At 37.2% G+C, this 27,222-nt stretch overlaps 1 protein-coding gene and 1 long non-coding RNA gene across 6 annotated transcripts in view; one reads left to right on the forward strand and one right to left on the reverse strand.

The window, feature by feature from the left end:
• LOC103101022 (uncharacterized) overlaps positions 1 to 8,085 on the forward strand; it is a 146,607-nt gene extending 138,522 nt beyond the window's left edge. For all 3 annotated transcript variants that reach the window (XR_008911336.1, XR_008911337.1, XR_008911338.1), the window contains 2 exons: positions 1,892 to 1,961; positions 7,834 to 8,085. This is a non-coding gene — a long non-coding RNA (uncharacterized LOC103101022). The remainder of the gene's footprint in view (positions 1 to 1,891; positions 1,962 to 7,833) is intronic.
• The window catches only part of FAT3 (FAT atypical cadherin 3), a 756,780-nt gene that overhangs the window by 439,870 nt on the left and 289,688 nt on the right, over positions 1 to 27,222 (reverse strand). The gene's annotated exons all lie outside the window — the stretch shown is intronic.

Consider the following 27,222-nt stretch of genomic DNA (forward strand, 5'->3'; position numbering starts at 1 on the left):
CAACCTTATTGATCTTAATTGTCATAAAACATTTCCTAAACTAAACAATGTTCTAAGTCACAGACTGCTAGAATTGCTGAATTTAAGAAGCATGTGTTTTTTAATCACTATGTGAGCTACTGGAATTTCTAGTGTTGGAACACTAGAATCCAGGAGATTTTATAACCTGGAGCAGTAGAATCTCAAAAGCTAGATAAGGAAAGCAATCACCTATAACCCAAAACCATGACATACCACAGACACTTCCTAGGTTCCCAGAAAATTATGCTATTAACGAAAGTTTCTTCAAATACCCCATTCCCCATCCTGGCCAAGCAAAATTATGGTCAAGCCTATTTGTGAATAACCCAGATGCAGAGTGATAGTCTAATCTGTATAGGAACTTCCTTCTTCCTACAGAAACTTCTCACTTAGGATTATGAGTTGAAATGTAATATTCAGTAGTCTACGAGCTGGAAAGCATTTCTGGCATTAACTTATGCCTATTCCATTATAGAGCTCTTCCTCAGATTGGAGGAGAAGGACTTTAGAGGCAGCAATTTATTTTCATGGTCCCAGCTTTAAAGTAGTTTTTAAAAAACCCCAGCATCTCACCCACAATTCTGTCCATACCCTTTCATGATGTATAGGTTTTCTATTCTGCTTTGTGGAATCCACTGCTATTTCTGATTCTAGATCTCATGACTCCAGGTTAACTGAATGCTCCAAACAAGGTCACATTATTTCCTGATGATCATATTCTCATTGTGCCTATTGGTGTGTCTCCATGATGTGTGGAATCCAAGTATCCCAGCATTTTAGCTATTCAGCCCCAACAACCAACCCCAAATGCCATTGACTAGAAAAAAGGATTAAATGTAGAACAATCTCATAATTTTTATGCATCTATCTATGCATCTATCTCTTCTTTTAAATTCTGTTTGGTGGGTTGAACAAGTGCAACATTACTCTACAACTTTCCTTTAGAATTACTAGGTGAATAAATACAACTTCAGATAGAAGCACGGTTTTTAAAAAAAAAATCCTAAACAAAATAAATTGAATCAATGCATAAATGCATTAAAAACAAGATAATAAACTCTTTCCATAAATTTACAGGCTTCTCGGGAGCTGGAGTTTTATTATCTGTCTTGCTTCTTGCCTAGTGAATTGATTTCTAAACTACTAAGCTAGAAACCATTATTATAATGCCAAAATGTAACATGAAGTGGTGAATATATTCTTTATATGAATCATTTAAGGCTTCTTCATAGTGTATATATATTAGTATGTCCAGGTGGCCTCATATTCTTGGGAAATCAAAGAAATTAGCAATAATGGAGGCATCAAAGAAAGCATGGGAGCACTTAGCATTTTCCTTGTACTGATTTTGACACAGACATTATATCGACTCTTCCAATTTTGGAATTCCAATCACTGTAAGGTGCTGATGGTACAAGAACCCTAAATATAAGAGAAACTCTTCTTCTTGGCTAACAGTTTCTTCTTCTCCGTGGAACCAAAATGTCCATTTTCTTTTATTGCTCTCAAATTCTGAACACTCAGTTTTAGAAAGGACTCCTTTCCCTTAATGAAAACAAAAGCACCTACTTAATTACAACTTTGTAAAAATACTCCTCTCACATCTTCTGCCCTGAGATGCTTATTGACTATGATTTTGGGCAGTGGACAATCTCTATGCTTCCTTTTCATCATCTGTAAAATGGATATATAGTAATTTCTCCATCCAACTCATAACATTTATTTTAGGATTAAATTAACATAATAAATATGTAAGAGCCCTATAAAATAAAAAATTACTATTACCCATTAATTATAATTATGACCAATTATCATCATCATCATTATTCCTTTAGAGAATAAGAAAAAATATTTTTCATTTTTCTAAAAGGTACTGAATAATATACCCAGCACAGCTGAAAAACTGGATGCTTTTTGGAAAGGACATCTGTTTTCCCATGGTAAAGCTTAAAGATTTCTTCATACTTTCATATGCCTAAATTAATTCTTCTCCTGGGGGAGATAAAATTAACACCCATTTGTAATAGATGAATTTTATGCATTTGCAAGATACACTTCTTTCCCACTTTGGTGAGAATTACCTATTTTCAGCAAAGGTTGGAAGAAATCAGGATTCACGATCACTTCATTGTGTTTAGAGCTTTCAAACCATTCCTAATGAAGGGAAACTTTAACTTTGTTTTCCACATGAATGCTTATTCTATGGTGTAATCACGGGGACATGGAGTATATGACTGTGAATCTGTTCCCTGGCACCAACTGGCTATTTGAGAATGGGCAGGTCATTTCAGTATTCTGTGTATCCATTTTGTCATTTAAAAATGAGAATGATAATAATAATAACTAGAGTATACCTATCTATCAGTATACCCTAGGACAGTAATGATGAACCTGTGGCACAAGTGGCAAGGATGGCACATAGAGAGCTTGCTGTGGGCACTCAGACCACCCTTCTCCCAACACCCACCCCCCAGCAAAGTTTCTTACTAGAAAGGCAGAGGGCTGCTCCCCTCTCCTCTCCATTATGCCTGATGACATTTTTTTACACCTCCCACCTCCCTGCCCAGCAGACCAATGGGAGTGTACAGGGGATAAGGAGGGCAGCTCACAGGCAGCAGAGCTGGAAGGGAGGGGAGTGCTTGGGCCACTTCCTTCCTTCTTCCCCTCCTTACAGGGATATTCCTCACTTCATCCACCCACCCCAGCAGCCCAATGGGGGTGCTTTCTCCCACCCCTCTGTGAGATAAAAGGATGGGGGGGCATACCCTGCTTGTGTGGGGGGAGGGGCATGACATGTGGTCTCTTGGGGTGTGGGCACAGCACTTAATGGGAGCTCTGGGGGGAGCGGTGCAGAACTTCATCTCTTAAAAGTTTGCCATCAGTGCCCAAAGACCTCTAAGTAAGTCCTAGAGAACCTCTATAACCAGAATGTTCTGATCAATATGTATAAGCTTCTTTTCAAACTTTGATGAACTATATGAATGCCAATTATATTTTATTTAAGAGAGGACTGAAAAAGTGAAAGTAATGCTTTAAGAATATTAATGGGCTAAGATATACAAAATTTGCTTGAATCAATAGAGATTGGTAAACACAGAGACTTGGTAAGCAAATGCTATCACAGTACAGGCAGGAGGCAAAAGGGCCATAAACTAGGGGCAGCTATTATAGGAACAGAACAGGAATGTTATTTGCAAAAAAGAACAGAAAGTCACAAATGAAGGAAGAAGGAAAAGTTTTGGTCACTTACCCCATGTGGAAATCGAGGAAAAGGTCGCAGAGATAATTCCAAAGCAAAAGAGATGAAATGGTAAATGAAAGAATAATAATTCTCATCCCCCCAACCTATCACAAAGTAAAAAGGAAAAATAAGGGAAGAAAACTGTCCTGGGTGAAAAAAAAAAGATTGTGTTCAGTTCTCAGTTCTAAATTTGCTAGCAAATACATTTCTTCTTAGAAGTAAATGTGTTGGGTAGTGATATTGTGAAACATTTTGAGTGCATATGAACCATTTTAATTTGAAAATGTTTGCCTGACTTGACACAGGAAATGGAAAACCAAATGCTGACGCTTGAAATCACCTGGACTTTAATTCTTTCCCCAAGTACACACAAAGGGGAGGTCATAGAACTTGTTAGCTTCCTATCTACTCAGGGGTATGCTATGAAGGCAAATCATTTTGGCTTTAAAAGTGTAATGAAGTTCCAGGAGTGTTCAGAGGAAGAATAAATCACTTCTATTTTGGTAGTTTGGAGGGAGAGGTCTATAGATGCTTCCATGAAAGCAATGCCATTTGGGATGGACAACAACACACATGTGGGAACTGTAGAAATGATACTGGGTGAAGAATGGCGAGGATCCCTCCAAAGAAGGATCAGAATTGAACACTGATGTCCAGTCTATGGTCAAGAGTTTGTATAATCTTTATTAACAGGATGATAACCTAAAAACCTTGGAAACTATAGAAGATAGTATACACTATCTAGTGGAGTCTAGGATCTATGTTAGAAAGCATCTGAAATAATGGTATTTCTATAAGAAAAAAATATATATATATTTGTCTGGAATTATGAACTCTAAGAAATGGAAGGGGGACAACCTAAATACCTGTACCAAAATCCCCTCTATATTATTCTCACCAATCATCTGGCCTTCATCTGAGGAGAACAGATGAGTTCCCAAGGCATCCCAGTCCATTTTCTATAGCTCCAACTGTCAGAAAATTTCCCTTACACCAAGTCTATATCTTCCTCCTAACAGCTTCTAACCACTGATCTTAGTTCTGTCTTCTGACAAAACTTGAAAAATCCTGAATCCCTCATCCACATAAAAATCCTTTAGACATCAAAAGACAATTATCATGCTCCCCCAAGACCTCTATTCCCCAGGCTAACACTTCCAATTTCCTTCACTTGATCCTTAAACAGTATCATCTCTAGCTCCCTCACCATCCTTGGTTTATCCTCATGCAGACATTCTCTCATGTGTCAGGGTGCAGAATCCTAAAATGCAATGTTCAGAATCAAGCACAATCTTCCAGATGGAATGTGATCAGAGCAGAGTACAAGATCACCATACTCCGAATCCAAGGTGCTACATAAGACAACACAAGTTTTTTGGTGTCAGTTGGTGCTGGAGATAGAATGCAGGCAGGAAGACATGAATTCAAATGTGAATACAGACACTTAATGCTTGTGTGCCCCTGAGCAAGTCACTTATCCTCTATGTACCTGAGTTTCCTCATCTTCAAAATTGGGATAATGATAGTACTCTCTTTTCAGAGTTCTTGAGAGGATCAATTGAGATAATAATTGCATATAGCACCTGGAACATAGGAGGCTCTTGAGAAATGCTTGTTTCTTTTCTTCTAAGCCATTTATTGAATTAACGCATAGCTAAAGCTCATATCTTTATGTCTAAGAATATACAGTTTTCTTCATGGTAGGAAAAAAGACATGATGAAATTTTGAAATCTGATATATGTATAATTCTATGAAATGTCAGTGATACCCTGGAAAGTGCTGTGGAACTGGAGAAAGGGAATATGACTTCAAATCCCCAATAGCTATTGACTCTCTATGGGATTTTAGGTAAATGGCATTACTTTTTGGATTCTGTTTTCTCAATTGCAAATAAGGTGATTGAACATGAACTTAGCCCACAGAACATAGACTCCTTGAGGTCATAGCATGTTGCCTTTGTTCATGTATCTCCCCTGCAGATGATGAATAAATGTTTGTTAGTAGAAGGATTTCTTTTTGGCATCAAATCCTATGATACTTCTAGTACCTATTAATTCAGTTTGATCAACTAAAACAGTTTAATTCCTCATATAGTGCTGTATGTTGCCATCTATACAAAAAGCCTGACACTACAACCAAAAATAAATTTTACACCAGAAACTCCAAAAAACTGAAATCTACAATATCATCTGTTATCCAGAACAAATATTCTCATATTGTTATAGGAAGCTCTGTCTACAAATTTACTTCATTCATTTATTTTAAACAAAGGAGACAGATGGTTTTATTTAAAAATAACAACAAAGGATAACTAACTGAACATACTGTGTAGTCCTTTCTATTCATTGAGAAAGTTCCTCAAGGAAGTTTTTCATTGAGTGTATCAACAAAAACAAAAAGCAGCATGTGGTCGAAATTTTATTACAATGAAAATGTAATATTTTATTTTACTTTCAAAAGATAAGTTTTTATGAATGGCGCGAATATTATAAATTAAGCAGTTACTTTGTGGGAAGCACTCTCATGCATGCTGGGGATAGAAATACATCCTCTACCTTCAAAAAGCTTTTTTTGGGGGGTGAGAAATAACATAATTAAAAAAGTCAATATGTGCAAATTTTTTTTATTGTTCAGTCATTTCAGTTGAGTCTGACTGTTTGTGACCCCATTTGGGTTGTCTTGGCAAAGAGATTGGAGTGGATTGCCATTTGCTTCCCCAGTTTATTTGACATATGAGGAAACTGAGGCAAACACCATTAGATGACTTGCTCAAGGTCATACAGCTAGTAAGTGTCTAAGGCCAGAAATAAACTTAGGAAGATGACTCTTGCAGACTCCAGGTCCAGCACTCTAACCATTATACCACAAAGCTGCTTCTTATAAACACATATATACCAAAATAAATAAAAAATAATTATAGGGAGGAGGGGAAAATGAATAATACGGGGAAGCAAGAAAAGTCTTTTGTAAGAATTGGCAGGTGAGCTTCAATGTAGCTAGAGATTCTAAGAGACTGGTCAAGTTGAGGAGGGACATCATTCCAGACATAAAAGTTGCTCTGGGTACAGGCATGGAAGTAGAAGGTTGGATGTCATGTATGGAGAACAGCAAATAAAATAGTTTGGCTAGAATTTGAAGTTCATGAAAGGGAGTAAGGTGAAATTCATTTCGAAAGTGTGGCTGAAATCCCATTCTGAAGGACATTAAATAATAAGGAAGTTTATATTTAATCCAAGGTATCCAAAATGCAAGAAAGTGAGAAAAATAAATCCATAGTGAAATTGAAGAAATAAATCATTTATTGTATTCATTTTGGAAAGAAAAGTCACAATAGCCAACATATATAGACTATTTTAAAATTTAAGTGTTTTTTCTCACAATGACCCCATGAACTATATATTATTTTCTCCATTTTACAAAGAAGGCAACCAAGACTCAGACAGGTTAAAGGGATTTGTCAGTGATCATACTACTAATAAGTAGCAAATTTGGGATACAAACACTCAAGCATTCTGACTCCAAGAGCTTCAGAACTCTTTCCACCGGAGGAGTCCTAATTGGTTTCCTTACCTTCTCATTCATTTATTCAATAAATATTTTTAATTTTCTAATATGGACAGAACACTAGTAGAAGGAAGAAGCTTAAGTACAACACAGTCTCTATCTACCTAGATCTTAGATTCTGAGGCAATGTTAAGGATAGAGACTGAGCCTGTGCTTCCATTGTTACAGGGAACTTTCTGAGGAGGAATGCAATTCAGGAGTGCATTTACTCTGTTTGTACAATCTTAAGCTTAAGGGTTCTTAACTTGGTGTCTCTGAGCTTTTTTTGTCTTATTAATATAGATTTTGATAATTCTAATTCATTGTAATCATTTCTCTTTTTAATGCTATATATTTCATTTCTGGCATTTAAAAATACTCTGAGAAGAGGTCCAAAGAGACTGTCAAAGGAATCCAGAGAACACAAAAGAGTTAAGAACATCTGTTTTAGAGGGTTGGCTGAAACACTGAGAGATTAAGTGAATTCTCCAGGGTCACAAAGACAATGTGTCAGAAAGAGGACTTGAACTCGGCTCTTACTGGTTCAGAGGCTGGTTTGTTATTCCATGTTGCAATAAGCTACTAGAAGAATTTTAGCAGATAAGGGACATGAGTAAGTCTATGTATAAGAATGAGTCAGTCTGGTAGAAGTAGGAATTATTTTAGGGACATCTCTGTGCTACATCTCTGTAGTAATCCTGGCAAGCAATATAGTAAGAGTCCACATTAAGGGGTTGATAGTGGCATTATGAGTTTGGAAAGTGTGCTATTTTAATGCCAAGACAAAGAGAGAATCCAATATGAGTGGATAGCTACAAGATTAAGATACCCCAGTGAGAGATGAAAAAAGCCAGTGGTTTTATCAATAAATGGGATTACTATTGAACAATTTTGATGGGATAAAAGCTAAGGAAAGAGTTAAAGAGAATGTGAGTGATGAGAATAGAAAATCTTTCATTCCTTCCTTAAAAACCTCCTGTGTGTGTGTGTGTGTGTGTGTGTGTGTGTGTAATCTTCTCCTCTACAGATTTATCCTGATGCCTCACTGTGGCATTAATGTGACTCTGTTTCTTAAAAATCAGACCAGCAACGCAAGAAGGGATGTCTACCATGGGTCCAGCAACGGTAATGGATCCAGCTAAATCTGGAGAGGCTCAGCAACAGATAGTCTCCCCTTGATGACATTCTTAAGCCACTGAAAATCACAAAGACTGCATGCTAAGGTGTAGAGATGAGGTGTGATATGAATGGATGATAAAATCATTGATCCTAAAATAGAGTAATATTCTGATTTGGACATTAATTTATAAATTCTTAATGGTAAGGACTATGTCCTATTCATCTCTGAAACTTCAAGTGTACTTGCCACAGGGCCTTGAACAAAGGAAGTACTCGAGCAATACAGTGGGGTACTGATTGGTGCAAAAAAGCAAATCCAGTGAACTGTTAGTATTATTCTCCACATCATGATTTCCATTGGCCTGGAATTATTCACTATATTTTATATAATTACAACTTCAAATAGTGCAAAATTCAGATACATATAACCACTTTAAAAGATTTATTATTCACATTAATCAGGACCTACTTGTATTTCTTGAATGAATGAATATCACTCCCATGACCATCTTATTTTGTTCAAATTCTTGAAACAATTTTCAGTCTCTTTTCCTCAGCACTAGAGTAATTGAGCTTTTTCCTCTCTGTTTTAATATGATAACATTTGCTATGATGATCAATCCTGGGATAATCCATGTTGGTTTTATGAATGAGAAAAAAATACTGAGATATATTCTAAAGCAGGTTCGATGGTGGGGGAATCAAATTTACCCATCATATTGCCTTTTTAACACAGATTCACACAATATTTTGTCCTTTGTTTTGGCTACATACTTACTAAGTTGATCTAGTCAATCCCAAAGGCCAATTAAGTACCAAAACTCAAATTCAATTCAAAGCTTAATCTCCTGATTTATAACTAAGTTTCTTAATTCATATCTTATTGTATTTTTTCCAGTTTTTTTACTCATCCCTAAATATACTAGTTTCTTGCATTTGACATTTTGACCTTAAAAAGGAGTTGATTTTTCATGGGGCCTTGCACAATATATCAATTTAGCCCTCTTCCTTTGTATCGCATTAACCTTTGCTCTTTAATCTCTTCCTTTACATTTTTTATAGCCAACTCTCCCCATAAAAGCATTTTATGAGGTTTTGTAGGGAAGTCACTCCCTAAGAATAAACTGCAGCTTATATTTGGCGATGATTATTCCACCCCATAACTTTATCTTAGAAAGCTCAAGCTATATAAACATTCCCACAAAAAAAAAAATATGCACCACTAACTCTTAGTTTGAAAATCTGTGAAATTTCTTCTATATTCCTAAAGTTCAATTACTTTGACTTCCTCCAGTGGCCATACAATCACAGAAGAATAAATGAAGAAGACCTGATAAAGAAGTGACATTAGAGATGGTGACTAATAATGGGAGTGTTGTTGTTTTTTTATCTTTCTAGGCTGCTCTATGTAATGTTTCTATTGTGTATCTATGTCTGTCTGTTTTATAATCTCTGTGGCCACTCTTTGCTTTTGCCATACATCCCAAATCCTGGCCAACAACCAAGAAGCAGGTTCAGGGATAGATCCCACTGTATGTCCTTCCATTTTCTATAACTCATAAGAAAAAGATTGTACAAATATCTAGCACAAAAACATGGAGCTTAGAGCACGGATTGTTAATAATCTATGAAAGAAATCTAGACTACTACAAAGGCTAACATCATAAAGGAACATTATTGCTTCAAGATTTTGCTGCTCACGTACCCTCGATTCACTCATCTTGCATGCTTATATTTATATGGGGTCATATTTCCTGTTCTTTTGAGTTTATCACAAAGTATGCATAATTTCTGCTGCCACCTCCTTCCTCCCTGTGTCTTACTTTTGTCCTCCTTCCTAATGCCAAATGATATACTCTAGTATAAAGACTTTATTCCTCCTTCTTAAACTTCAGTCTCTTCTGAGATATAATCTTCTCTTGTTATTTTTTCATTTCCAAAACAAACAGATGAAAACTTGAATTCATATAAAAATTCTTCCTGGTCTAAGCATCTTCTTAATTGTGCATATTCCTTAAGAGCCTACTCTGTTTTTGGCAGTGAGCACTGAGAACGCATAAATGACTTCTACACTGAGTAACACTTGCATAAAAAAAACATATGGAGTTCAAAATATAAAACACATTGGGGAAAAAGATCTTCTACAGATGAGTGTAATCTCCTGGAGACCAGAGCCTTCACCATTTCAGTCTTTCTATGCACAATGCATGGCAGAATGTAAGTGGCCGGTGTTTCTTGAAATGAATTTCACACTACAAAGAATTCCTCAATTTACAAAAGTTTTCATTTTAGGATTCCTCTTAACAGCCAAATTCTTTAGCATATTTGAGATATTGTTTGATTTACTAAAATTTGATTCATATGCTACTTTTCCTGTTCACACCCAACAATAACTACTTTTCTCTCATCCAACTGTCCATCATGTCCCCAGATACACATCTGTACTTCAAAATGTCAAACAGCTCAAATTACTTTTCTTTTTTTAAAGCTTAATAAAAATTATAATTTTTTAATGCTTTTAAGCTTGTAAGATGCTTTATGCTTTTTTTGCTTCTTTTAAAAGTATTATTTCATTTGGCCTCCATAATTATACTTATTTTACAGAGGAAGAAACTGAGTCTCATGAAAGACCATTGATTTGTTCATGATCATATCACTAATTAATAGCAGAAGTAGCATTTGAACTTGGATTTTCCTGGTTCTAACACAACACATTTTCTTCTAAATTTACCTTTCTCAATTACATGTGAATGATCCATGCTTTGGGCAATATCCTTTAATCATAAAGTCAAATACTATCAAATTACTTTATAATCTTATCTCAACTACTATTTTCCATAAATCATTTCAGTTTTCAAATAGATCTTTTTTTCTCCACTCTTTGTGACTATCTCTTAGATCATCACACTCAGGAAAAAGAGTAGAGTATTCCTTTTCTCACTCAAATATTCTAAACCTCTTTGAAAATGACAAGTTAAATAAGATTTAAGACAAGAATTTAATATCCATGTTCCAGTTAGTGATACCTCAATGCACAGCCATGATAAGCTTTTTTGAGTTACTGATGCTTCCATTACCTAATAATCAAATTCAATAAACAGACTAGTGCATTTATATTATACTCTAAAAATATGGAAGTTACCTTACTCACAGGAGTCTTTATGGTACAAGGTGCTAGCCCCCCCATTTTCCAGGTATGGAAATGAAGGCTAATAGAAACAGGCTATCTTAACCATGATGCTATAGTTAGCTGTTGTAAAAACTGAGGCAAAACTTCATCATTCTTTCTGCTATACTACATTAACTCCTTACCCATCCTTAAGAAAGCCCATCAATCAACAAGTACTTAATAGACTACATGACCACCAGCACTGTCCTAGACACTATTGACTATATCAAACTGAAAACAAAAGTGCAAAGCAGAGACAGCAATTAAATATGTAATAAATATGTTACTCCCAGAGCTAGAGATTGAACCTCTACCAAGGGAGGTTGCTACCTTCTCTGTAATTTGCCTAAACCAGAGATGTCAAAGTCACAAAGAAAGGAATCTCTCTGGGTCACATAATTGATTGGGCAAACCAAAAATTAACACTACCCATAGGGCATTGTATTTTTATTTATTTTGGTAAACATTACTCAATTAAAATTTAATCTGGTTCAGTTTTACAGTCTACACACTGACCTTTGACACTTCTTGGCTGTTTCTTATTTTGCTTATTAAACACAATAATAGAGGTGCTTCAGAACACAAAATTCTATAGAAGAATAGACATGGACATCATAGATTTTGGGGGAAATGGAGTAGCATAAAGGACATCATCAGAGAAATGAAGGAGGCATTTGGAGAGGTTGGCCAGATAATCACAGAGCAAGAACAGAAGATAATGTAATAATAAAGAGATCAATTTCTTAAAATTCTTCATGTGATAGTTTTGTTCTATGTAACAGAAAAAAAGGCCAAAGTAATCTCTAATAACAGGTTTGAATAAATTGTGCTATGTATCAAATGGAATATTTTGGCAGTGTAAAATGATAAACTGAAAAAATCTAAAGAAATGTAGAAAGGCAATTAGGACATGGTTTTTTCCTGAAGGAAAAGGAAAAAGGTTGGCTTATATATTGATCACAGAACCTTGTAAAAATATAAAAGCAACGAAAGAGAAGGGTGATGGAGCTTTATATTACACAGATGAATTCAGGGCAGAATTTAGTAAAATTCAGTAAAATTGTTGATTCTTTATAATTTATTTTGTTAAAAAGTATGTCATAATATTGGTGGGAGAGCAGAATCCATAATTTCTGACATCACAAGTAAGCTGGACATCTGGACTCACAAATCATTACCAATGCATCATGCCACCTAGAACATTTACTGGATGAGCAAGATCCACTGACTAGCACATTCTACAGCCATAAGAAAAAAAACAGTTGTTGTTTTTTTTTTCCAGAGCAAAGATGTCAAGAGAAACATAATGCTAAAAGGCAGAAGCATGGGAAGTACCAGGCAGCGTTTTGTCTGTATCTCCAAACCGCAGCCCAGTGTCCACGTATTGGCAAAGAACAGAAAGACACTTGGGCCTCTGCCCAGGCCTTTCAGCATCACCTGACATCAGCAGCATCACTGCCTAACGCCAAGGACAAGAAGCTGCTGATGAGAACTTGGTGTTTTACAAAATCTAATTGTAAGAACAGGGCCTCCCAGTGGGTTTAGAATTAAGACAGATGGTACAATTAACACCTAAAGACAAAGAATAGTGGCTGGTCCTGTGAATGAACTTAAGCAATAAATTGGATATGTGACCTCAATGTACACTTACTTACATGTTGTGGACTATTTTGAAAGTAGTTACACCAAGTCTGGAAATAGTAGCAAGTAAAGGGTCAGTCATTGTTGAGCATATCCTATGTACTGGGAGTGTTCAAAACATACCAACTCACACTTAAATAGTCCTTTAAATTTTACAAGAAGTTTTCTTCCCAGTTCTTCCTGAAATAGATTAATAGCTAGTAATAGCTATCATTTTTATAGTACTTTAAAGTTTGCAAAACATTTTATATGTATTATCTCATATTTGATGCACATAATCCTGTGAGGTTGCACAAGTCAATTAATATTATTTTTCGTTTAATACATTTATTATTAAGACAATGAAACTGAGGCTCAGCAAGGCATATGCAACTCAGGTGGTGACAATTTATTAAAAATAAGAAAGAGGCCTTGAAGCCAGTCTAGAATTACCAAATGCCTCTTTGATACCTTGAATTGGATCTCAAAGAGGCCTATAAACTCAACATATACAAAAGAGAATTCATTATTTTTGTCCGTGACCTTTTCTCTCTGAAAATTTCCTATTATTGGTGAAGATCTCATCATCTTTCCCAGTCACCCTAGCTCACAACCTAGTTGTCCTTGACTCTTCTCTCAAATTCACCTCATATATACAACAGATTACTCAGTATTATAATTTCTATCTTCACAACATCTTTTGTGTAAATCCCCTTTTCTGTACTCGAAGTCACCATGTTAGTGCAGGTTATCATCACCTTATTGGTGATCTAGTTGGTATCTCTGCCTCAGGTGTCTTGCCATTCCATTCTTCCTCCATTCAAAGTCAAAATGCTTATTTAGATATTCAATAAAATTTATTCACTCAATAATGAATACAATTATTTTTATGTGTAATTGAAAAAAACAAAAATGTTTTTTTTTAATGGAAGCTCCTCAAAGAAAAAAAAAAGACTTACATTAATCCCACTTTTCTGCAGGAAGTCTTACCAGTTCAAGTCAGTCTCCAATTCTTGCCCAATCTTATTTCATATCCTCCCTTCCCACCTAGACTCAGACATTTAAGTGCTGTATGACCCTAGTCAAATAACAACCTACCCCCACCCTCAGTTTCCTCCTCTATAAGATGAAGGGGTCAAAGACTTGACAGTTTCTGATGTCCCTTTCACATCTAAAATATGATCCATCAGTAGTTCAGTAAAGTTTATACTGAAGAAAGATATAAGGCCTCAACATATCATTGGAGGCTCTGTCTCAGATTTTTATCCCCTTCCAAAATGTTGACTAAATAAATGTTTAATGAAAGAGCTTTAAAAACACCTTTAATTAAAGGTCTCTTACTAATATAGTTTATTTCAGTCTCATATTTTCCTTAGTTAATTGAAGCATTTCCTTGTTTCTTTTTTTCATCTTATTTTAAAATCATGAAGAAAAAAACTGAAAACTAAGCTTTGACAAAAATTGACCCTTAGACAGGGGCAAATGATATTTCCCTCTGCTTCCTACAAATGTAAAATATACAATTAATATTTCAAACCAACTCCTATATATAGTTTCTGGCCATCTTTCCTTTGTTTTGCCAAGAGGAGACAGATGGTAAATCAGCCTATAAATCAGCCCCCAAAATTCTTGAAGGCAAATGAGTGCTTTATAAATCAGGGTTTTAAAAAGGTCTCATTTTTATAACAGTTATTACTTTGAAGCAATCTTTCTCTAATTATCTCCATAAACATTAAACCAGAATAATTTATGAGTTCCTGAGCAATTTGGGGTTTTGAATGAAATAATCAAAATTCCACATGCTTCCTTTTCTCTTTTAATCATCACTAACATATACAATGACCTTGATAGGCCCTATGGTTCATTAAGCTATGACCCTAATAGTCTATGAAACTCTGTGAGGAGAAATGTTTTTGCGTTTCCAAACAGAGGCAGTATTGGATCACAACAATAGGAACACAAGACAGCTCATGACCAATCTGTGCATACACAAAATCTTACAGGAGATATGGGCAAAAGGAGAGATCTTCTGAATGTTCTGTGATTCTGAGCAATTTTTCTCCCTCTGATTTTAGTTTCTTCAATATAAATATAAATGGTGATGTTAAATTCTTTCTTGAAAAATGAGAATTAACAAAGTAAATACCTTAAAATGCTATAAATCTAAAAGAAAAAGGGGGAAAGAACAATCAAATACCAATCCATTATTCACTCCCACAGCTTCCTTTTCTGCACTCCTTCCTTCAGTTAAATAAGGCAAATTGCTATTTCACAAACATAGTCTGTTTCTCTCCTTTGAACTTTTGCTCATAACTACTCCGTCTACCTGGAATGTTCTCCGTCTTCAGCCATTACAACTTTCTACCTAATATTTACCCCTCTTTTAATTTAGAGGGTGAGTGTGAATTCAGCTCTGAAGAATGTTATCTCCTCCATGATTTCCACTCTTGAAGTGATCTCTCTTAGTTTCCAAAGTACTAGATAGCAGGTTTGGGGCCCTTTGGTTACCTTATAACTTAGGGCTCTGTCTCCTGAGAGAATAGTGGGGAGAGGAAAACTGAAGCAAGTTCTGGAGTTTCTGCAACTGAGTTGGAGCAAGCAGCAGTTGGAAGATTAGAATGAAATTGATGTACAGCAATGACAATGGGGGGGGGGGGTTTGAGAGTAACAGGCTCTCTCTTTCCTGGCCCTCGGAATGGAAGTAGCCTCTCTCCCTGTGTCTGGATAGAATTTCCCTTATTCCTGGAATTTTCCCAACTGTGTGCTCTACCTGGATTCCTATGATCCTGTCACTGAACAGAAGGATTGAAGGAGATTGGTTTGAACTGTCAGGCTGGTCCTTAGGGGCGTCAGCCTGAAGAGATAGGCCCAACCAGATCTGAAGATCAGAATCTTTTCTTCCTCTTGCTGTCTACTGCTAAGACTTTGAACTTAAGAAAAACTAGCACAATTTAGCATAGAAAGGAATAAAAGAAACCCTCCACCAGTCTGCGAGGGCTGGCCTCACCTCAAAAGCTAAGAGAGATTCAAACCCAATCTAGGAAAATCCCAATTCCCTCTTCCTTGATACCTCCCAATTCAAATTTGTTATTAAATTCATCTTTATTTAAATAACCCACAGTCAAATAAGAGGACTATTATTTCGGGGGACATAGAAGGAGCTGAACTTTAGGGCAGCCATTCAACCATAGACAGTCCTTATTGGACCCCTGCTAGGTGACCTTGGTCCAGGAAGAGGCTTCTCAGGCGGGTGTGTGCTTACCTGCTATGGGTATCTTCAAGATCAATCCACAGAGAAGACGTTCCCACAGACTAGCATAAGTGGCCCATTTCTCAGATACCCCAAGTTTCAAAGATAGCCTCTCAGCAAGGGTATCTCTCTCCTTGTACCTCACCAGGAGGGAATATTCCCTCCCTCACTTCAACCCCTCCACTCCCTGTTACAAAACCTTCCATATCCCCTATACCTCTTCTGTCCTCTACAATTCCCTTTACTTATTACAATAGGGCAGTTAGTCTCAGGGAACTTAGAATTGCACCTTTCCCAAGCCATGCCATGGACTGTGACTGAGGTAGTTCAAAGAACTAATCTTGCAATACACAGCCAGGTGGTCAGGATGATAGTCTGAAGGAGACAAGTCCTCAGAGGAAGAGAGCAATGTCTGAGCCTAACATTAGGTAGAATAGTAGTACCTACTACTTGGCCACTAGGGATGCTGTAGAAATAATGAAACAATCTAGACAAAGACTACATGGAAAATTATATGCAGAGTAAATAAGTGAATATTTATACAAAGTAGCTAAATACAAAATAGGCTAGGAAGGAAAAAAATATTAGCAGTTAGAAGGATCAGGAAAGGCTTGATGGAGAAGTTAGTGTTCCAGATACACTTTAAGAGAAGAGAGGGGTTCTCTAAGTCTAAAGTGAAGAGGGAGATTACTTCTAGGCATGAGGGACAGTGAAGTCAAAAATAGGGATATGAGAGGTGAAAGGTCCTAAGTGAACAACAGAGGGAAGAGAAGCTTGATTGAATGCAGAGTCCAGTCAAGGGAGTGATGTCCAATGAGGCTACGGAGATAAATTGGAGTCAGAATGCTGAAGTCATTAAAAGCTAAAGTGCTGAGGTTCATTCTATTTAATCCTTGAGGCAAGAAGAAACCACTAGAGTTGGTAGAGTAAGGAAGTCAGATTTGCCCTTAAGGAAAAGGGCTTTGAGAAGAATAAGTAAGATGTACCAGAGTGGGGATAAATTTGAAGGAGGGAAAACAACTGCAAAACTTGCAGTAATTTAAGTGAGAGACAACGAATACCTTTGCTAAAATGGTACTTATAGAAGTGGGGGTTTGGGGGGAAGGGCTGATTGCAGGCAAAACTGTGAAGATAGAAAGGCCTCATTTGAACTAACTGTGCTATTATTCCCATTTTACAAATGAGTATATGGGGCCTAAAAATTTATATTTACTTTGTGTAGTTATCATATGACTGGTGTCTGAAAAAGGATTTGAATACAGGTCTTTCAAATTCCCAAGACAGCTATCATCCACTGTGTCATGTGTCTCATTCTGCAGAGGTAATTTAATGAGTCTTCTCACCAGTGCTAGTGGACATAAAATTATTAATTTTGAGCATTATGAATTAATAGAATTTTCTTCCAGATTCAATTGAACTTTGGATTTAACTGTCTCAGGACTTTCCTAAATTCGATTCCTTCTCCCTACTACACAGGATTTCTTTTTGGAGGCAAAGTTTTACAATAAGTCTAGAGATAATACTGTGAAACCTCAATTTTCACTTTAAACTAATTCTGATAATTGTATTGACTTAATATGAACTTTTCAGTGCAAATCAAACAAGTCTATTGAGCCAAGCATTAGTACAGGAAGACTTTCAACATTCAACTACAATTCCATTAAATTTTAATTAGTAGTTTTCACACGTATGAAGAAGAAGGTGGATGATTTAATGCCTTACGCCCATCTCCAGTGATATTAAGGGCTTCCCCCCTCCCCTGCTGTAATTATGCCTAACCACAAATATTAGTTACCAGAACAGAGTATCACACAAATCAAATAAACTATTTTTTCCCATCATCACTTGGGCAGCTGCTGTAGTGTATTTCAATGGCTATGCAGTGGAACTCATTAAGAAAGCATTATGTATAGTAAATTAAAATGCAAGGTCTATGATCTGCAGACAAAAGGATGACAAAGCTTATCAAATGAACGCTTTGGACTTCTCATTAACTCAAAGGTTTAAAAGCCATTGTCCTCTCAGAACAGGTTACTGCAGCTACTTGCTCCCCGGTATTTCAGTTTGTAATGAGCAGAACAGGGCCAGACAGTTTCTCTGTGGCTACAAAAATTTCTGCATTCCAGAGAAATAACTATTAAACAAAAAACAGACCTGAAATGAGGCTTTTGGGCAGTCTAGAAATGGCCAAAAAGATCCTTTTTATTTCCTTAACTTTTCTCCCTTCAAAGGACATGATATATGTAGGAGCAATCAAATCTACCACGTATGATTAGTCTAGACAGGGAATGATCAGGCACAATAGGAAGGAATGGCTCTATGAGAAGCTGCTAAATAGAGAACCATTTCTTGTTCTAGCTCTTTCTATAAATAAAACATTACTATTAAAGGCTCCTACATATACTTACATTATGTCCGACATTCCCTTGCTTTGCTTAGATTTATTTGTTTATGGTATAAAGAGATGCTGACTTCATCCAAAGGTAGGAACCTTTGAATATCAGTGGAGGAAATACCAACATTAAAACTATAGAATATTAATGGAATTGCAGTTTCTGGGACCATAGACTACAAGTCACTCTTGTGAGGTTTGTACATTTGCAGCAAAGGACAATTCTATCCTAAAAGGGCAAGACGGATTTAATAGTTGTAATCATCAGGAAGGAAGGATTCATTTGGAAGAACAAAAGATCAAGGATATCCATGGAAATCATGAAAAAAAAATGTGAAGGAAGGAGGACTTGCAGTGCCAGATCTCAAACTATACTATAAAGCAGTGGTCATCAAAACAACTTGGTACTGGCTAAGAGACAGAAAGGAGGATCAGTGGAATAGACTTGGGGTAAGGGACCTCAGCAAGACAGTTTATAAGCCCAAGCATTGGGGATGAAAGTCCACTATTTGATAAAAACTGCTGGGAAAATTGGAAGACAGTGTGGGAGAGATTAGGTTTGGATCAACATATCACACCCTACACCAAGATAAACTCAGAATGGGTGAATGACTTGAATATAAAGAAGGAAACTATTAGTAAATTAAGTGAACAGAGAATAGTATACATGTCAGATCTTTGGGAAAGGAAAGATTTTAAAACCAAGCAAAGCAAGAAAAAAATCACAAAATGTAAAATCAATAATTTTGATTACATCAAATTAAAAAGGTTTTGTATAAACAAAACCAATGCAGTCAAAATTAGAAGGGAAGCAACAAATTGGGAAACAATTTTCATAACAAAAACCTCTGACAAAGGACTAATTACTCAAATTTATAAAGAGCTAAATCAATTGTACAAAAAATCAAGCCATTCTCCAATTGATAAATGGGCAAGGGACATGAATAGGCAATTTTCAGTTAAAGAAATCAAAACTATTAATAAGCACCTGAAAAAGTGTTCTAAATCTCTTATAATCAGAGAAATGCAAATCAAAACAACTCTGAGGTAGCACCTCACACCTAGAAGATTGGCTAACATGATAGCAAAGTAATTGAATGCTAGAGAGGGTGTGACAAAGTCAGGACATTAATGCATTGCTGGTGGAGTTGTGAATTGATCCAACCATTCTGGAGGGCAATTTGGAACTATGCCCAAAGGACGCTAAAAGACTGTCTGCCCTTTGATCCAGCCATAGCACTGGTGGGTTTGTACCACAATGAGATAATAAGAAAAAAGACTTGTACAAGAATATTTATAGCTGTGCTCTTTGTGGTGGCAAAAAAAAAAAATTGGAAAATGAGGGGCTTCCCTCCAATTGGGGAATGGCTGAACAAATTATTTTGCTCAAAGGAATAACAAACTGGAGGAATTCCAAGTAAACTGGAATGACCTCCAGGAATTGATACAGAGCAAAAGGAGCAGAACCAGGAGAACATTGTACACAGAGACTGATACACTGTGGTACAATCAAATGTAATGGGCTTCTCCATTAGTGGCAATGCAGCGATCCTAAACAACTTGGAGGGATCTATGAGAAAGAAAACTATCCACATTCAGAAGAAAAACTGTTGGGAGTAGAAACACAGAAGAAAAAACAAACTGTATGATTTCATGGGCTGAGGGGATATGGCTGGGGATGTAGACTCTAAATGAACATCCTAGTGCAAACACCAACAATATGGAAATAGGTTCTGATCAAGGACACATGTAATTTCAGTGGAATTGCGCGTCATCTACGGGAAGGGTGGGGGTAGGGAAGGGAAGGAAAGAATATGATTCTTGTAACCAAGGAATAATGTTCTAAATTGACTAACTAAATAATTTACAATAAAAAAAAGAAGGAAGGAAAACTAGACATTAAGTAAAAGAATTAAATTGCAGCCATATCTTTTTCTCATCTTAGTATCTCATAGCTTAGGCCTGACTAAAGATAGGCCAGCTTTAGTCCATTTTTCACTGGCTCTAGCTAGAGAAACTCAGGTATAATTCTGAGTCTTTCCTGGAGAATAAGTGGAAATAGTAAAATATCTAGTTGAAGACTGGGGGGAAGTTGAGGGGTTAAATCATATGCTAGTACCTCATAGCAAATCTTACCGTGTGTTTACCTCTAGAAAAGTCTCTACATCTCCCTGAATCCTAGTTTCCCAATTGGTAAAGCTGGTATGGTTATACTAGATGATATTGAAGGTCAGTTTCAGCTCTAAAATTCTTTGATTTTATTATTTTACTAGCTATTCCATCAAGAAGTGAAAACATCTCAGATCTTGTGCCTATTTGGAATTATGAGTAGGGAAAGGAAAAAGAACCTTGACTGACAAATCCTTGTTTTAATCAATTGATCAATCAATAAACATTTATTAAGTACCTACTATGTTTCTGGGTCTCTGCTAAGTCCTGAAAAGTACTGACCACAAAAAGGCAGCTAGGAAAAAAAACATAATTTATACCCAAAAACTTCCTGGAGAATTCCTGCCAACCTATTCATCCTTAAAAGAAAAGCTTAAGTCCCTTAATAGAGTACATTTGCTAAATCTCCTTCATACATTTGCCAACTCTAGGAGAGCTGCCAGTCTTCAAATAGGGAGATCAAGTAGTCCAATCCTCTTCATTTTACAAATAAGCAAACTGAGAACAAGGGAGGTTAAGCTGAAGGTTATATGACTAGTAAGTGGAAGAGCCAGAACTGAAATTCTTCTATTTTCAGACTATAAATCTAGCACACCTCAGTGCCTCTTAAAGGCTATTTGTGATTTAGCATATTGCAAGAAAATTGTGATTCTCATGGAAGCCATGAATTTCCAGAAAGTCAAATGACAAAAAATGAATTATCAACGTAAAGCTTGCTGAGTAGGGAAGCAATACAGATTCACTCATTTCATATCATAAACCTAGTTAAGTAATCAAAGGTCCATCATTACTGAATAAATTTATGAACAAAACATTCATGTTGAAGGGTTAACTACAAACTCAGTCTCTCTAGATAGGTGACCAAACACCAACGAAGGTTCAGTATCTGTAAATTGATATTTTATGACACTGAATGTTTTCTTTCTGGTACTGATGATCCCATACTTGTTCTTCAAGTGAGAGTAGATTTCAGTTTATAGTTATATATCTGAGCTTGGGTGAGAATGTGAGTGAGAAAGGGGGTATCTATTGTCTATTATCATTTATTTATAGCTTCTATCCTGAAAATTTCCCCAGCCAACTAAAAAAAAAAAAAGGTTTGGATTTCTTGATATTAGTTTTTTGGTCTAGATCTATAACTTCATTGGTATGGGGAAGGGGGGTATGAATAAGGGATTATTCTTACTATGTTGGGGATCTGCAACCTCTCTGAAAGGTTTGGGCATAGAGAATTATCTTGGGTAATATCAGATTAAAGCACTAGAACATGGTCCCACATCCAGAATTTCTAATAAGTAAAACTTGTTCCTGGGTATCCTGACGCAAAGCCAGTATTTTATCAATTATCTAACATTGAGGAAGGAAGGAAGGAAGGAAGGAAGGAAGGAAGGAAGGAAGGAAGGAAGGAAGGAAGGAAGGAAGGAAGGAAGGAAGGAAGGAAGGAAGGAAGGAAGGAAGGAAGGAAGGAAGGAAGAGAGGGAGGGAGGGAGGGAGAGAGGGAGGGAGGGAGGGAGGAAGAGAGGGAGGGAGGAAGAAGAATCCTGCCCAAAATCTACTGCCCCAGAAAAAGAAACAGAAATACCCAGTTCATTCATTTACGTGATTCTGACAGATGCATAATTAGCCCAGCCTGGCAGCTTTTTTGTGTTAGTGCTGGACCCGTGCTGAACATGACAATGTAGGGATCACGGCCATGCTTCAGTAGGCCTTTGATTTCCCAAATGGCAGCTCCCTTTGAAGACCATCATTCATTCGTTGAAAAATAAAAACACATCAACAAGGTTCCGAGAACCAGTCAAGTGGCTTAATTATTTTCTCCCTCTTTAAGGGCCCCTGTGGACTCAATATTTGGGCCCATCCTCCTCCCTCCTTTTACTCTCTTCTGAAAGAGATACTAAATCCATTTCCCAGGACTCATTTTACACACAGTTGCCCCAAATTAAGCCAGGCCCAAATATCCATGGCAGGCAGGCAACATTTGGATAGGGAAGCAGGAAAAGGAACAGCTGCTTTTTTAAAGGTTGGCTAATAAATAGGACTCTGGCAGCAATAAACTGCATGATAAAGACAAAACAAAGGGATAACACTTTTTTTTCCTTCTTCACATTGCACTCACCACAGCTCTCCTGGCTTAATATTACACTTTGAAGAAGTTCCAGGTTTGCAGACAAGGCATGCAGAAGGAAGGAAGCCAGAATGTAAATAGCATGAGAAGGCACAGAACAGATTTGTCATATTGTCAAGCAACCAAAGAGTTTCACATCTATTAGCTAAAGTGGAAATTAGACTTGAATGTTTCACTAGATAAAGCTGATAATGACATCAAGCAAATGTGGCTATTTCCCCAATAAAGGTTTACCAAGCACTATAGGTAGCACCTGTGAGATTCAGTTCACGAACCATCCAATCTCTCTGCTTCCTAGACAACATGTTTCAGGGGGCGGAGTTAAGATGGCAGCTCAGAAACAGCAAAAGTTGATTTCTCTGTGAAAACCCTACCACACTGATCAAAAACAAAGCACTTCAAGGGGGACAGAAAAACAAATCCAACAAGAAGACAGAGCTGAGGGGCCCTCCTGCTTGATTCAACTTAAAAGGAATGTAGAGAAGATTGAATTCTCCAGTTTAAAGAAAAGAAAGAAGGAAGGTCCCAGAGCCCAGTGGGATCTCAGGGTGAGGGCTCCAACTAGGACAGAGTGCCTTACGACCACAACTATGCAAAGTTCAAGGCTCTGATCCCAGCTGGCAAGGAGCCAGCTGGAGGAGAGAAGCAGAGAAGAGGGCAGGCTGGTCACAGCTTTCAGTCATCACACCTCCATTTTGGGTCTTGGCCTCTGGAAATTTTGCTCTCAGGGCACATTTAGCTCTGCAGAGGAGCTCCAAAGGATTAATCCAGTTGATCAATAGTGCATAGAAGAAGCCTCCAGAGGGCAGAGGGGCTCACTCTCAACAAGCTGGTAGAAAATCAGAGGAGCAAGGGTGCAAAGTGGACATAGAGCCAGGCTTAGCAGCAGGACAGAGCCACAGGTCTCTCCTGAAAGCCTCTGCAGGAAGCTGGGGAAGATCTGGCATCAGGGCACATTAATTCAGCTGGCCAGATCCATCAGCATAATCCAGTTAATCAACTGAGCAGAGAAGAATCCCCATTAGGGCAGAAAAGCCCAAACTCACAGATCCAGCAAATAAACAGAAGAACAGGAATACAACCAATAAGGAGGGGGGAAGAAAAAAGTGTAAGTAAAGAACAGAAAAAGAAAAAAAGAAATTACAATCAATAGCTTCTATTTAGGTAATGAACAAAGAATAAATGGAACAGAGGAAGATCAAGGAACACCAAGCAAAAATTCAGGACCTCCAGTGATTTGGAAGCAGGTCCTGCAAGAACTCAAAACATAATGGGAAAAAAATAACTAAGAGAGATTGATGAAAATTGGGTAAAGGACTTAGAAAGCAAAATAGGTCATCTGGAAACAGAAGCACATGAAATGAAACAAAAATATAGTTTCTTTTTTTTTTTAAACTCTTACCTTCTATCTTGGAGTCAATACTGTGTACTGGCACCAAGGGAGAAGAGTGGTAAGGGCTAGGCAATGGGGATTAAGTGACTTGCCCAGGGTCACACAGCTAGGAAGTGCCAGGACTTTTCATCTCTAGGTGTGGCTCTCAATCCAGGGAACTACCCAGCTGCCCCCATGAAAACAGTTTCTTAAAAGTCAGAATTGAACAGATTGACAGGGAGTCAAAGAAAGTAAAAGGTAAAAACAATGACTTACAAAGAAAAATAGATCAAAAGGAAAAGGAATTTCCAAAGGTCAGGGATGAAATTTTGCCTTTAAAAATTAGAATTGAACAATTAGAAGTGAATGACTTCAGAAGGCAGCCAGAATCTATAAAGCAAAATCAAAATGAACAATTTGAGGAAAATTTGAAACAAGTCATGAGTAAAACAACAGAACTGGAAATTGATCTATGAGAAACAATTTAAGAATTATTGAACGACCAGAAAATCATGATCAAAGAAAAAGCCAACAAACAAACAAACACAACAAACAAGTTTCTAAAAAACTGTTCTCTAGTCTTAGTATATCAGTGCTCCACAGCCTCATTTTAATGCAATATTCATATTCTAGAATCAGGGGTCCCAAGCTTTTTACACATGGGGCCAGTTCACTGTCCCTCAGACCATTGGAGGGCTGGACTATTAAAAAAAAAAAACTATGAACAAATCTATATACCGCTGTCTGGGATAGCAGAGGCTGCAGCGCTGGATGTGATGGGCCTGTCACACCTTGCACAGGCCCATCACTGCCACCACTATACAGGGCAGCAGTATACACAGTGTGGAATCCCCTCCCCCAGATCATTGCTCACCATGCTGAAGTCTTCCATTGTGCAGCCCCATAATCCTTTGCGCGGCACCTCTTTCTCATTCAGTTACTCTCAGAACAAGGTGCCATGCAAAGGATTATATCACTGGAAGTAGTACTGTATGTGAGTGACGCTGTGTTTTATGGCGCCACCACATACAGTGTTCCTCTCACTGACTACTAGTAAAAGAGGTGCCCCTTCCAGAGTGTGGTGGGGGCCGGATAAATGGCCTCAGGGGCCCCATGTGGCCCATGGGCCTTAGATTGGGGATCTAGAATCTAGATCATTGGTCATATCCATATTACTGATGAGAAAGTGTCCTAACAAGGTCTGCTCCCCCAGAAATTTTATCAGCTTGTATAAGACCCAAGAAAAATTGGTCTCATCCACAGACTGGGGTCTATGGAAAAAGGCTGTGCAATTAGCAAGAGAATACATCTAATGGGTCAATCATATTAGACCCATATTAGACCCAATATTTCAACATTGTCATCAAATTTATTTTCAACACAGGGAAATATAATAAATAACTCATAAATATCTAGCTGTAAAAAATTAGGCCGTCTTTGTGCCGCTATATTCCTATAATATAAATTGCATAGTTCATAATATTTGTTTTACGGATAAGGAAACTGAGACAGAGGGGTTAAATGATTTGCCCAGGATTATGCAGAGGGGCCAACATGGGCCACTGGATAGAGTGCTAGCCCCAGAAACAAGAACACCTATGCTGGAGTCCCAAATCAGACCTCATGCTGGCTGTGTGATTCTAGACAAGTCACCTTAGCTGTCAGTACTATGGTAGTACTGCACTCCTAAGTACAGCTGGAAATAGATTAAAATGTGATTAGGAAATGTAGCAAATTAGGTAAAAATGTGGTTTTCTAAGTCAAAATGCAACATGCAGGGATCCTGAAGAGAGAGAAGTATGGTTTGGTGGCCTCCATTTTTATTTTAATTTGGCACCAGTGCTCTTGACAGACAATTTCTTATGCTTTAGGTTGTTGAGATGGTGCTGAACTTTACTGGTAGAGGGAGCTTCTTCACCTGAGTGTTCTCAGGACCAATGAGATGATGAGTCTAACCCCTCTTCTTATCTATGGTCCCATCAATAAGTAGATTCAAACCCATTCCTTCTGATTAAAAAAATCCAGTGCTATTTCTTCTATACAACATTCACCTTTCCTGTCTGCTGCTCCTGAACTAAACTTATTTCACAATCATTATAATGAATGTCACAAATTCAGCCTTCTGGGTCAATGAGAACTACTTATTCCAAATTCAAATTCATCCAATATGTATATACTTACTGTATGCAAAGCAACCCATGTGGTACTGCTATTCATGGGAAAGGGCCTCAATGTACTACTCTAAGGAAGAATTGGTCCCATCTATCTCTATGGTCTCTGAAGCCCTTGACGAAGCAAAGTTATTCTCACTTCATTCAATCTCATTTCATTTTCTCTGGAGCACATAATACACACAGGAGTCTCTGTAAAGGCCCATTATGAGAAACAGCTACTAAGAAGAAAAAGATTCTCTTCCCTCCTCTCTCTCTCTCCCTCCCTCCCTCCCTATACTTCCCCCATTCCCCCCCTCCCAATAAATTAAATCTATATAAGTTTGTCCCACCTATATATAGATGGCTATCTCTGTGGATGAAGGACAGGAATGATGTCATGATATAAAATACCATTAGGGTAAATGAAAAGAAAAAGAGATAATTGTTTCTCAAAATTTAAGTTTAAATGGCTGAAAATTTACTTGGATGTTTTTATGCACATAATGTCATTATGCCATGTGTTCTACACTTTTTTGTCTTAAACATGAGTTTACACATTTATAAACCTACATACACAAGAGAAAACATCATAGCAAGTAAATGCAAGTCCTTGGATAGAACAAGAGAAGCATCTATTCCAGAGAGAGCATTAATTGGTATTAAGTTATTTAATATTTATATGATAGACTTACAGTTTTGCTCATTGCTTCAAATCCTCCAGGCAAATGCCCAATAAAATGTCATTAGTTAAAATACTTCTAACAAGCCAGTCATAATTATAATATAGCCCCAAACAATACATACTGAACTGAATAAAACAGAGCTTTTATACTATTTCTCTGTATAGGTATCTTCCCCCCCCCCCCCCCCCCCCGAGAAAGAGAAAGGAAGAGAGAGAGAGAGAGAGAGAGAGAGAGAGAGAGAGAGAGAGAGAGAGAGAGAGAGAGAGAGAGAGAGAGAGAGAGAGAGAGAGAGAGGTTCATACTTCCCTTCTAAACACATCACAATAACCAGACACAGATAGGAGTTTTAATAGATGGCTTGTTG

The sequence above is a fragment of the Monodelphis domestica genome, chromosome 4 (assembly GCF_027887165.1).
Source record: "Monodelphis domestica isolate mMonDom1 chromosome 4, mMonDom1.pri, whole genome shotgun sequence".
NCBI lineage: Eukaryota > Metazoa > Chordata > Mammalia > Didelphimorphia > Didelphidae > Monodelphis > Monodelphis domestica.